Source organism: Schistocerca nitens, chromosome 1 (genome assembly GCF_023898315.1).
Source record: "Schistocerca nitens isolate TAMUIC-IGC-003100 chromosome 1, iqSchNite1.1, whole genome shotgun sequence".
NCBI classification, from domain to species: Eukaryota; Metazoa; Arthropoda; class Insecta; order Orthoptera; family Acrididae; genus Schistocerca; species Schistocerca nitens.
In genome coordinates, this window is record NC_064614.1 from 156,179,260 (window position 1) to 156,193,593 (window position 14,334).

Genomic DNA, 14,334 nt, shown 5'->3' on the forward strand with positions numbered 1-14,334 from the left:
TGGGTGACAGGCCATCCAAGGCCGTTACATAGGTACCTGCAGACTCCATTGGATTACATCTGGAGCGATTTTTGAGCTGCCTGCTGGTGTCCTCTTTTTAGGGAACAAGCACGAATGGTCAGATTTCTCATGACACGCGGTATCTCTCAAAGGAAACAGTACCCAGACATGCAGCTCCTACGGAATAAAAGTTATTAGGTTGGTGAGTAAGTTCGTAGCGTTTTTTCGTAAGTCAGATAAATATAGCAGATTTTAGTCAATAATGTTCACTATTTACAATAGTCTGCCAATGCTGGGGTAACTTTCCCATTCAGTGACTGTAAAAATCACGTGGGTTTGAGGCGAAGAACTCGCCGAGTCATGTTCGGAGCATATTTTCATGTGGAAACAAAGTTACTTGAAGACTGTTCGATAGAGCGTGAAAAAGGTGAAAATATGAGCCTGCGAGGTAAGATGAATCAGGTGGGTGTGAAATGACTTTCAAACCTAAATCCTGTACGGTTTGTCGTCTGCCTAGCAGACTGCGGCCGGCCTTTTCGTGGAGTAGCATTACTTCACGCAGTCTTCCTGATCGTTGTTCTTGGATTGCTTCTGTAAGATGTCTCAGTTGTTGACAGATCTCAGCAGTTGTGGTTGCACCTGGGAAAGCAATCTGTAGTACATTAAACCGTTGCTCTTACACCAAACGCATAACATCTTTTGTTAATGCGCGCACGTCTTTGTACGGGAAGTTGCTGCTTTGTTTAGGCTCAATCATTCCTTTCTTTTCCTTATGTTAGCATAAAGACACCAGTTCTCGTCACCAGTAACTGAACAGGATAGGAATGGTCGGTGTTGTTCATGAGCCAATTGAAGGCGAGCAAGCAGAGAGGCACATATGGCCTCCACTGATTTTTGGGTTTTTGGCTTACAGCATGTGGTATGCATGCTACTCCACGATTTTTGAATCTTCCCCATTGCATCCCACGGGAGTGGAATGGTTACAGTTCATCACATTTCCCAGTTCTCGAGTACACTGACGTGGATCATTGTGGAGTAATGCGTTTGAATGTGAATGATCTTCTTCGAACACCGAAGGTCTGTCTAAACGTGGAGAGCCACTAATGTCAGAACTGTCATACTTAGAACGATTAAACCATTTTCTTACCGTGCTCTGAACACTGGCATTATCCTCATACCTGGTACACGGCGCAAATGTTTCTGTATGCCTCCGCTGCTGTCCCCCTATATTCAACTCAAACAGAAGAGTATGTGGGAAATGTTCCGATTTCCCCCACTTCGCACTGTATTTTCTAGTGTCCACAACTCTACTCAGTATCTCCATGTGACAATATGTGAAGCTAAATCGCAAGTGTGAGCCACAGATAAAGTGGCAATCGATAAACAAACCAATAGCAATAGGGATATCAACGTGCGAAACTAAAAAGCTACGAACTTACGCACAAACTTAATAGTTTAGAGTAAGAAGATTTGTCTGTTCTGCCACCCGTCAGAGTAGTTTATCGGTAAAACCATTGCAGATCAGTCCTGTTCTTCAGTGTACAAATTTTCAAAGTTATTGCTCGACGCAGACGGCAAGAGAATGAAGTCCGACTCAGACTGTGTATCACAAACAGAACCATAATCTCGGACATGCGAAGCGTGCCAGTATTTCAAAAGCAGGGCAGCGCCCGTAACTCATTGCTACACAGCGAGCGAAGCTATGGGAAGGTGCGCAAACGGTGCAGTTCGGCGGCACAGGGAATGTCGTTCAGCAAACTTTACACTTCGGTATAATAATATGCAACATCCGAGCTCCGCCGCTGCAGAGCGTACTAGAACGCAGAGGCAGAGAAAACCGTCCATAATTGAGACATCACATGTTGACAGGACGGCTGACACAATCAGAGGAGACCTACATGGACCTCTTCAGCTCAGATGAACAAAGTTTAAGTTCTCGGGCGGCGGGTGGAATAATAGAATAAATGTTTTGTATTTATATTTATGCTATTTGCCGTTCTCAACACTGGCTCTCTAACTACAATATTGGCAACCAGAAAGTGATTAGCAAAACGTGAAGCCTGTAATTGGAATTCCTAGTGCCCACATCATCTGAGAAATACATTTATAGCTACAGCTTATAGCTCTGAGGAATTAGGAGATTATGAATCCCAGACAATCAAAAACCATTCTCTCTAAAATGTTCGCTATATTCTGGAAGTCACAGAGCAGTTCAGAGTCTAATGCGCTAATGCAACTATAGCTGTTCAAATTAAATGTTTAAGTGAATGCTCGCCATAATTTGATGATAATGTTCATCAAACGCCACACTAAGTAATGGTAGAATGTCTGTCCTGCGGCGGCACGTCAAAATATGACATACGCAAACTAAAGATATATCATTAACGTCATCCCAAAATTAACACTTCACTCGAAAACGATTTCATGGTTACGCATATCCCAAGTAACTTATTACGGCATCCGAGGCTGTTTATATCTACGATACCGACGCGACGCGACTCCCAGCACAGGTGGTGCGCTAATCAGCGTCTGGAGAGAACTGGGGCCTTCTTCTCGCGCAGCGTTCTTATATATAAAGCCGCGGTGCGGCTAAGGGAATGCCTGATCAAATCTGCTCTCCCGACTAGCCGCTGGGCTACTAATGCACCACTTTAAGTTATCGAATAAATCATTGCTTCCTTTGCTTATGGCCGATGAAGCTTTCAATTTAATTGTGCAATCAGCACACAAGTAAGTAATCATAATAAAAGTCTGACGTGGCTAAGTCAAATATTTTGGGCGAGAGAATTAATTTAATTACACTACACACAGTAGACGAGCTCTGAACTTGCCCTTTGGAGATACGCTATCGCTATAGTTTTATAGCTATTCAGTTGAAACTTCTCACATCTTTATTATTATAGCGGATCTCCCTTCTACTTAAATATCCTAGCTTTATTTATTCACCTACTTAATCTCTCTTGCTTCCTTAATTTTTAAGATAAAACCAGAAAATCATGAATTTCAACTAAAATTTTAAATTGTGAGATCCAGAATACTGTTTCTATTAAATTATTATGCAAAAGGAATCTAAATATAAATTTTTTAAGTTTCTAGCTCTTTTCTGTTGCGCCAATGATTTTTACAGAAAAACATCCAAATTTCGAAAATGGCTAAAGTTATTGAACTGATATTCAACACATGATTTAGTATTACTCCTGACATGCTAGAAACGTTTCAGGTTATTTACTTGATTTTTAAAGTATTGCGCAATATTTATGACGTCAGAGCTAGTTACAGCGGACTAGGCTGGCACACAATGGAAAGACTGATGTGAATTTTATAAGGCGTGAGTATGCTGCTTCCCTACAAAGTCTGTAGGTATTGTCACCATTCAAAATAAAACTTTTACAACAGCACATTAAGTGAGTGATTGGTACACTTTTCACTCTGCAACATCAGATGAGCTATCATTTCATCTTAGTGTTCCAGTGAAGTTGGATCGCTTCCAGCTACTGTCTGCTCTCTGCCAACCCCGTTACGATATGCCTGAAACTTTGTACACGACGCTCCTTTGTAAATTTATCACCGTTTGTTATGCTATACGTCATTTTTCTATAACATCCGTAGTTAAAATACATTTAATAGCTCTAACGGTGACTAACGCTTGTATTCACTCGGAACGACTCTTGCGCGAGTACTAGAATGTATCTTATACAAGCAGTACGTTTACTGTCAGACTGTTGGGTCCCTCTTCAGGGACAGGGACGAGTCCGTTCTGTTGCTATCGTGAAGTGTGTCTCCATTCAAAAAGTGTCTTTAGTTCTGCGGGAAGTATTCCTATTCCAGTCTTCTAGAATCGTGTCAAACTTTTATGCACAAGGTTTTGGGGCGGCATATGGGCCGCGTAGGTATCGAGCTGCTTAATTAGTAACCTACATAATATAGTATGGTAGAGCCCCAATATACTCTCTATCATATGGGTGAGGTAAGTTGGCCGCCGAACCCCTAGTGCCGATCGTTAACAGTCGGTACCGTTCGGATCGCTTCGTGTCACCTGTTCATGTTTCAGACTGCTGCCAACCTCAGCGATCCAAGTGTTATGATAGTATAGTCGGTCGTGAAGAGTGATTTTACTATCTGAGCGAATTATTGATTAATTAATAGTAATATTTGTACTTTTATTTAAGGACACTGTTACATATGAGACACCATCACAAAAGTTTGGTAAATGATTTTAATGCCAGTGTTCTTTTATTCACTACATTATATTAAAACAGCCTAATGTTCTTGCTACCACTAAGTACCGCATTTGGAGATGACGTCTCTGTAATGCGCATTCATGAAAGCACGTTACTGCCATGTCAAAATTTGTACTATAACAGATCGGTATTAGTTGGGCACACCCGTGAGTTGCCAGTACTGGAAGACAAACAATAGAACCATCCCTTCACATATTCTAACCGTCGCTGTGGGCGCGGTACTTACCTTTGTATCACTTAGATAAGCGGCCAGCCTTACTTAGCTCACGACCGAATTCACCAACGTCAATTAAAATTAGTACCTATTTAAATATTACTATCTCTAAATAATTTTGTTTGTTACTGAGCAGTGTAGGAACACACTTAAGAAGCTCTTAACGTTATTTGACAGTTCTCGATTTGGCTCTTAGGTGCTACGTGCCTGTTATAAAAACGGATGAGAACTGTGGAGTGCCTAAGTGCTTCATTCGGGCTGAAGTTTGACGACTGTTCTGGAACATTTAAGACGCCTGTTTTGCCCATCTCCAGGAGACTGCTTCCATCCACTTTTAGCAACTTTGCTTCTCCCGCGGCGGTTCCATTACCTTGCGTGAGATTGGCCAAACGACTGTCTCCCGGAATTCTGCTGCTCTGCTGGATTAAAAATTCCGAACACACTAATTGAACGATGGATTTAAGTGCGGAGTGCATCACACGGCAGAATTCCAGCCGCATATTTTACAGCTTATAATATGAGGTTTGGAACATTAATAGTGGCAACTATTTATTTACAGCTCGTACAAAATAGATACGTGTTTCAAAGTTTTACTGACCTTCAAAGTAGTCGCCAGCATTGTGTACAACCCGTTGCCAGCGATATGAAAGTCTTACAATACGGTGAGCAGTGCCAGTTGTGTTGACAGTTCGAGCGGCGCGGCCTATTGCCCGACGAATTTGTAGCAGTTCTGGAGCGAATGCCGTGAAGTGTTTCCTTCAGTTCAGAAATCAAGTTGAACTCACGAGGGATTAAGTCAGAGGTATAGCATTTAGCAGCCCCATCAGTCAAACAAATCACTAACCGCTCGCACTGTACGTGCTTGAGCATTGTCCTGCAAAATGATGGTCAGATCCTGCAGAAAGTGTCATCACTTCGGTCTCTAGGCTGGTCATAGGTTGTGTTCCAAAAATGAACAGCATAGAGACAGAAGTGATTACACTTTCTGCAGGACCTGACCATCATTCTGCAGGACAACGCTTAAGCACGTACAGTGCAAGCTGTCACTGCTTTGTTTGACTGATGGGGCTGCTAAGTGCAATACCACCTACTGCACTCCCCTGACTTAAGCCCTCGTGCGTTCAACTACTTCTGAACTGAAGGCCGAACGCGGTGGTCTCGCGGTTCTAGGCGCGCAGTCCGGAACCATGCGACTGCTACGGTCGCAGGTTCGAATCCTGCCTCGGGCATTGATGTGTGTGATATCCTTAGGTTAGTTAGGTTTAACTAGTTCTAAGTTCTAGGGGACTGATGACCACAGCAGTTGAGTCCCATAGTGCTCAGAGCTTTTTTTTTTTTAACTGAAGGAAACACTTCACGGCGTTCGCTTCAGAACTGCTACAAATTCGTCGGGCAATAGGCCGCACCGTTCGAACTGTCAACACAAATGGCACTGCTGAGCGTATCCTGCTACTTCCACACAGCTGGTAACGGGTTATACACACTGCTGGTTACTACTTTGAAGGTCAGTAAAACTTTGAAAAACTTATGTATTTTGTACGAGCTGTAAATAAATAGTTGCCTCTATTAAAGTTCCAATTCTCGTATAATAAGTTACGTTCCCTGAAGAGGTTACGTAATACGTTCGGAAATGAGTGTGGACAGGGAGATAACATGGCACGGCCACGACTCACGTGTAACAGACGCTTACGAGCAGTAGTTCCTCAGGATTCTTAAATGAGGTATCATTTGGATAAAAGCTAACCATTTGAAGCATGCTGTGATTAAAACTATGCACCAGACCGGGTCTCGAATCCAGAACCTTTCTTTTACCGGGCATTGTTCGTATTGTATGAGCTATTAAATGAAGACTCAAGGCCTGCCCTCAAAGCTTTATTGTTGTCAATACTTCTCTCCTACATTCCAAACCGATCATTGGCCCTCCTGCATACATTGCGGGGCTAGCAACCTTTCCGTTGTTTTTTGACGTGAATGGGTGTGGGCGGGTCTTGAGCCCGCCTCGATAGCTCAGTAACAGCATTGCTCACGAGAGAAAACGGTCCCTGTCCGACAGTTTTTCTCTGCCACAGGTTTCAACATATCCCGCTGCACAGTGAAATACTCATCCCCTTAGATCAACAGTGGCTTCAAACAACATACATTAACACCTGCTGTACTAAGTAAAAGTCATACACCATATGGACGTATGTGTGTTTTTGTTTCTTCCGTTATTCGTCACGGAAGTGCAAATGGCGAGTTTCAGTGAAGTGAGTAAAACAGCGAAATTTAACAGTATTGGAACTGCATTAATCCAACAGCAAAAGCAACAGCGATGACAGTGACACAGTGGCATAAACATGGAATCACTTAACTACACGTTTGCACTTCGGCGACGAACATCAGAGCAACAACAAAATACACAATCTGATCAAAGTATCTACACACCTGCAATGAGGAATTTACATTGGATGTTACGACAGACAACGAACCCCCCAGCGTAGGAGGAGGCTGAGAGTCGGATTATGCTGTCAGCAGAGAAGCACTAACCGCAGAATGGGCCGCTCAGGAAAGCTCACAATGGAAGTGCATGTGCTTTCCGTCATCGATTTGAATCACTTTGACGGTGTGTGTAAGGCATTATTAGGACTTCAACATATGTACACCAGAAGATCTCTTAACCGAAGTTTGGAACGCAGGAGACGAGGTATTGCCGGAATTAAAGCTGGCAGGACGGGTCATGAGTCGTGCTTGGGTAGCTGGGTTGGTTGCGGGCATAGTAACTCAGCGTGTTCGGTCAGAGGGTTATCTGCCCTCTGTAACAGAGTTAATGGATCAACGACGAACTGAAACGGGAGTCTTGCGACGTCTGCCACGAGCAGATGCAACAAACGAAAACGACCAAAAAGATTAAAAAACAGTTGGTAGAGCACTTGACCGCGAATGGCAAAGGTCATGATTTCAAGTCTCGGTCGGGTCCATAGTTTTAATACGTCAGGAAATTTCATATCAGCGCACACTCCGCTGCAGAGTGAAAATTTCCTTCTGGAAACATCTCAACTGCTTTCGAGAAAATAGAATTTTAAAGTTTTTGGCATGCATATATACATTTGTGTGGTCGCTAGTAGCCAGAGTCCACAGCCGAACGAATGAGCGTTTAGTTTCACAAGCGCCAGCTCTCTGGATCTAATATCGCTGTAAGTGCTTTCTTTTCTCATTCCCGCATAGTTTAACAACAGATTTATGACTGTCCAAATTATCAACTTTCAATTATTTATTCATTATTTTCATAAAATATATCCTGAAAACAGGAAACATTTTTGTCGTAAGGACATCAGAAACAGAAAAAATGCGCATCTTTCAGTCTAATCAGTATAATGTGTTCATTTTGATGAATCTACAGAGCACTGCACGAATCAGGACGATACTGATCGCAAAAACCTGTAAAACAATTGCGACGTACAGCACATGTAATGATCGCCGAGATTTTTTGCATGCGCACGGTTTCTTCAGTGTGTGTGTGTGTGTGTGTGTGTGTGTGTGTGTGTGTGTGTGTGTGTGTGTGTGGTGTGTGTGTGGCTAAACGGTTCTCTGTCATCACACAATTTCTGGGCCTATCGAAGCGTATCGATGAATACTGGTGAAAGCTGATAGTGTACGATTGAATTTGTATGCAGTTTTCTTTAGAAGCTAGCTCTCTGGTATGTTCAGTGATCTACCAACAATTTTATAGTCTCTCTATAAAAAATTTTCGCTTGCCCGTAAAAATAAACGTAGCAAGGCTGCACCAGCAGAATGCATTTTGGAGGAATTACTTCAATACTGCACGTTGGCAGACCCCCTCTATAGTACAAATCGGGTTCGTTTGCCCTTTCCATGAATCGAGGAGCGAAAGAAATGTTCTCACATACGGCTTCAACACTTCGGTTAGAAATTTCTTTTGTAATACTGTTAAGAGTTTTACAGACTTTGTTGACGTTATCGTAACGTTCTTGTATTTGTGCGCGTCATCAGCTCATTTTTTCAGCCTTGATCAAATGAGCCAGTGGTATCTCGCAGGCAAACGAAGGCCGTTGGTAGTAATTTTCCGGATAATGTGATACCATACTGTGCAATGTACAAATCTGTCACATTCATATCCTTTCACTGCATGTGACTACCTCAGAGGCTACCACACGAACGAAGTACTCTCTCCGGTTGTGCCAACACTGTTCCCTTTCTCTCTCCACTAACCGACAGTTGTTTGCGCATATGCAGCTGATTCTGGTGCGTTAAAACTAGTTGCAGGATTATCGGGAAAATAGGTTCATTGGTGAATCATACCGTACCTCTATTTATACCAGTTTATACTACCAGGGAAATGGTCTCCACGTAGATCTAACGGAATCATAATGGATTGGAACCCACGTGCAAGAATACGGTTCTACTGCTACTCCCAAAATTTAAGTGAAAAACAATTTTCAGGGTAAAGATAATGAAAGCAAATGATTCGTTTGATATTTATAATATGCACAATCATCAACATGTTATTAGATTGACTTGGGAATGAAGGAACAAAGTAGTGGGAGAGAAATTTGAACCAGAGTCCTCTCACTTACAAAACCAATCTCTTATTATCTTGCCTAGGAACTGTGACTAATAAGGGCCATATGATAGCATATATGCATGCCTAAAACTTTTAAACTATCTTCTCGAAAACAGTTGAGAGTTGCACCGTCACGTATGTTCGTATTTTGTAAGTCTTAATCGCGCCCCATACACCCTGTCAATATTTTCATCGGCGAGGGGAAGTATGTACTGCTCCTTGTCAACGACTTCGAATGTGGACTAGTCATTGTACGTCGCACGAGTAACAAATCCATTATAGACATTTCAAACCTTCTAAAACCGCCAAAATCGACAGTTCGTGATGGAACTGCAAAGCAGAAACGCCAAGGAACAACCACAGTTAGAACATCAGGCAGACCCTTACGTACTGACGGACAGGCAACGTCTGCCATTGTGGAGGGAGGTTGCAAGAAAATGACATAAAATCAGTGGAACGAATCACTCGGGCTACCAGCAGTGCACCTAGCACAATTTTAAGAAGAATAGAGTACAATCAAGAGCAGCTCCTTATAAACCGCATATTTTCGTAGTCAATGCTAAGCAACGATGGTCATCTTAGGTGAGGGGCGCTCAACACCATGGTAATCAGCGGCCTGACGAAAAGTCAACATGCCAGTCTCATAGGTGGGGACGAAGCAGTTTATACTGTATTACAGTCTGCCTCCCTTCCCCACCAATTTCGGGATGGGGCCTGATCGTTCACAAAAATTCACCAATCTTAACACACTAATCGGTATCGGCGAGGATGGTGCGCAGATCTCCATCTAGACTAAGTGTTTCCCTGATATTACCATATAAGACATACGTTGCCAAAATACTGAAAGTGGCACACCACAAACCTCAGAGTGGTGGATCCTCCCGCCGGAGGAAGAACCCATGTGTTAAAAGTGTTATGTCCGATGCGCAACCTGGAAAGCGGAACCACCTCCTAGTGGCGAAGCTGACTAAGTCCACCATGCCTGTGTAGTCGATCTGAGCGCCCGCAGTTTGTTTTCTGTCATCCTCACCAATTCAGTCTCCCACTGACGCATGATGCGTCAGTCGGAAAATTACCTTACTGCATGCAGCTGGACTGGACATTGACGGACTACCATCCCGACATGGTTCCATTGCTGCTTTGTCGGCCATGTCGTCAGGTACCTAGCAAACGACCACCAACTTGCCATGGTGTTGCAGCTGCAGTAAGGAGTCATGGATGATCTGAATCAACGCGTCTACTGGGTACATTTGGTAATGTGATTGTAGTGTACTAAGCGAGTCTGAAGAGATAAGAAACCTTGTACGGCGATGACTGAATCCTCTCTAGCGCCATCATAATGCCATGTAACTCCGCATCGTAATTTTTAAACTGTTCTAGAAGATGCACTTTGAAAATTCTATCAGGAAAAACAGCGGAACAGCCGACGACATTCTCTTGCTGGGATCCATCTGTAGAAAAAGCGATAAATCTGTTATATACTTAAAATGGAAGTCGTAAAAACGTAATTTGGAGTACAAATTTTCTCGTACCACATCAAGCTTAAAATCACTTTGGGTCTCTGGAGACACCAAGGCGACAATGCGTTCCTTCCCTGGCTGTGTATTCAGAGGTCTAACAGATCCAGATGCTTGAAACAGTAGCACGTATCCCGTTTGGGTTCGTCACATGGAGCAGATTCCTGGACAGCCGAAAGAAGTTGGGCTGGACCACTGCACTGAACGCCAATGACTGAGGTGGCGCTGGGATTTTCAGTACCTGTCGAGCCAAATGGATGCGTCGCCGAATCCAGAGTGATGGTTTACCAGCCTCTGCATGAACACACACACACACACACACACACACACACACACACACACACACACACACACAAAAACACACACAAAAACACACACACACACACACACACACACACAAAAACACACACACACACACACACACACACACACACAAAAACACACACACACACACACACACACACACACACAAAAACACACACACACACACACACACACACACACACAAAAACAAACACACACACACACACACACACACAAAAACAAACACACACACACACACACACACACAAAAACAAACACACACACACACACACACACACAAAAACAAACACACACACACACACACACACACACAAAAACAAACACACACACACACACACACACACACAAAAACAAACACACACACACACACACACACACACACACAAAAACAAACACACACACACACACACACACACACACACAAAAACAAACAAACACACACACACACACACACACACACACACACACACACACACACACACACACACACACACACACACACACACAAAAACAAACACACACACACACACACACACACACAAAAACAAACACACACACACACACACAAAAACAAACACACACACACACACACAAAAACACACACACACACACACACACACAAAAACACACACACACACACACAAAAACACACACACACACACACAAAAACACACACACACACACACAAAAACACACACACACACAAAAACACACACACACACACACACACACACAAAAACACACACAAAAACACACACACACACACACAAAAACACACACACACACACACAAAAACACACACACACACACAAAAACACACACACACACACAAAAACACACACACACACACAAAAACACACACACACAAAAACACACACACAAAAACACACACAGAACAGTGCTGATCAGAAAGGCTCCTGTCGATATCTGAATGCTCTTATGGTGGTCAGTGTCTAACAGGTAGGAAATACGGGTTGATCCATAGACCATGCTGCCGTAATCTAAACGTGATTGAACAGTTGCCCTATAGCACTGCAGGAGGCGAGATCTGCCAGCTCCTCATGCTTTTTCATTAATGCATTTCGAAGTATTCAATGACTTGGAGTCCGCTGTTCATAGGTCTTTCAGGTCAGAGCGAAGTCACTTTTGAGTCAAATAATAAACAGAAAAGTGCACAGTTTCCTCAAAGCATAAAATATTGTCCCCATTATGAGCACTGGTTGGTTTAAACTTCGAAGAGCACTGTTAAAATTGACACATGTACTCTTCTCTGGTGATATCCGTAAACCAGTTGCCTCGGCCCAGGTTTCCAGCCTCCTCATGATCAGCTGCAGCTGCCTCACCGTCACTGTGAGATCGAGGAAGTGTAGAAGATTGCGAAGTCAACCACAAAAAAGAAAATTAGAAGGCTTCCTAACCGTACAGAAAATGCGTTGATAGCAATGGCAACAATGTGACAGACTACACTGCCTTGGAGACCCCATTCTCTTGAACATGGCAGTCAGACACGGTATCGAAAGCACTGGTCCTAGAGGGAGGATTGCAAAGGAAGCGGCAGACGTCCACGTAGCCTCCATTCATGAAGTAGGCGAACGATGATGTACCTCCAAATAGTGTCGTATAATTTTTCGTGGTCAAAAATAACACAAACCAAATGGTTTCGGCGTAAGGAGGACACCTTTATCGCCGTGCCCAGTAGAATTAGGTTGTCAAGGTTGGAACGGTAGCGCCTGAAACTGCACTGGGAGCGGCTTAGGTGACCTCGGGATTCGAGCAGCCATACGAGGCAGCAATTTACCACGTGTTTTAAAGGCTACAGCCCAGTAACTGTCAGGGGCGCTACGGTTGTTGCTTGTTTCCACAATGGAATTAATATTGCCTCCTTCCAAATCGGGGGGTACTGCCCATCAAGCTAGACCTGACTAAAACAAGAGCAGCTGTCCTTTGGCTTCAGGTCCTACATGACGGATCATGGTGCTAAGCAACGCCTTAAGCGATGTTAAGAGCGGCGGCAATGGACAGTTCGTGACTAGAATAGCGGTATTTGGAATGCTGAATCACGCTATCCTCTGTGGCACTCTGATGGGCTCGTCTTTGGCTCGTGCTTTGAGAACGACACCTGCGACCTCATAGTGCTAGAAAAGTACGGAGAAGGAATTATTACTATGTTATTGTATGGGGGTGTTACTGGAGATTAGGGTGTGGTCCTCTTGTAGCGCCAGCCTCTGGCATGGATGTGTGTGATGTCCTTAGGTTAGTTAGGTTTAAATAGGTCTAAGTTCTGGGGGACTGATGACCTCAGAAGTCAAGTCCCATAGTGTTCTGAGCCATTTTTGAACCTCTCGTAGTGCTAAAGAAAAAACTGTGGAAGGGTATCAGCACATTTTACAGCAGTGTTTATTGGGCACAGTACCGGATCAGTTGGGTGGCGATGACATCATTATGACAATGCACCCTTTGATAGAGCAGCATCTGTGAGGCAATAGTTTGTGGACGACAACAACAGTCCTGAGAGGACTGGTCTGCCCAGGGTCCCGAACTGAACTCAATGGAGCATATTTGTGATGATTTACATCAGCTTCGTTGCAGACCCCCAGGGACCAACATCAGTAAGTGTTTTAGGCTCTTGAAAAAGAATGATCTGATATTCCTCCACAGACGTTGTTCAAAGTGTCCGCAGCAGAGTTAAAGTTGTCGTGAAGCTTAAGCGAGAACACATCCCATATAACACACACTAACAGACGTCCCGGTATTTTTTATTAAGCAGTGTAGGTCTGTAAGTATTACCGTATGTGTGTCAACATGTGCTAAGTAAATGATTCAGTTTTTGCGAAGTCATATTTGTAATCATAACTGTTGCGCGATATTGTTTCTTCAGCAACTTTTGCTTCTATTTTTCGATTCATAAAGATACGAACATCGATTGAACACAAATGTAGAGTTTTACAGATAACCACCTTGATGGGTGGTACGGAATAGTCGTCTGCGTATTTTAAAATTGTTTTAGTTTCGTTTCAGTCTTTCAAGCTGAGGTACTTATTTGTGCTAAACAGCGACTAAGATTAATTCTGTGATAAGCCACGGATTTCTTACAAATTTCTCATCAGCCTGAAGGCTTATGAGTTCGGACTCTTCCTGTGTATTGCGAACTTATTTTATCGACGACACAAAAAGTTAATTACACAAAGAAAAACTAAACAGAAGTAATACGCTGGAAAGCAGCACAGCAGAATATACATGCGTTTCCACTGTCATGAACTCTAACTGTAGTTCTTTCAGGATTCAGCAGAAGTCCTGGAGAAGCTTCTAAATACTTATAAACGTGCACTGGCATTTAACAAAAAGATTATGCTGTGTCCAACCCAGCAATAAGAAATCTTCGTATAACAGTTCTCATTAACTTTCGCTATCATAATAAAGTTGCATTTCAAGTTTCTTAAGCACTGCGGTAGATCATTTGGTATCCAGACCTAGAAA

The 14,334-nt window shown here is 43.1% G+C and overlaps 1 protein-coding gene across 1 annotated transcript in view; it reads right to left on the reverse strand.

The window, feature by feature from the left end:
- The window catches only part of LOC126234801 (putative inorganic phosphate cotransporter), a 142,740-nt gene that overhangs the window by 55,519 nt on the left and 72,887 nt on the right, over positions 1-14,334 (reverse strand). The window lies entirely within an intron of this gene.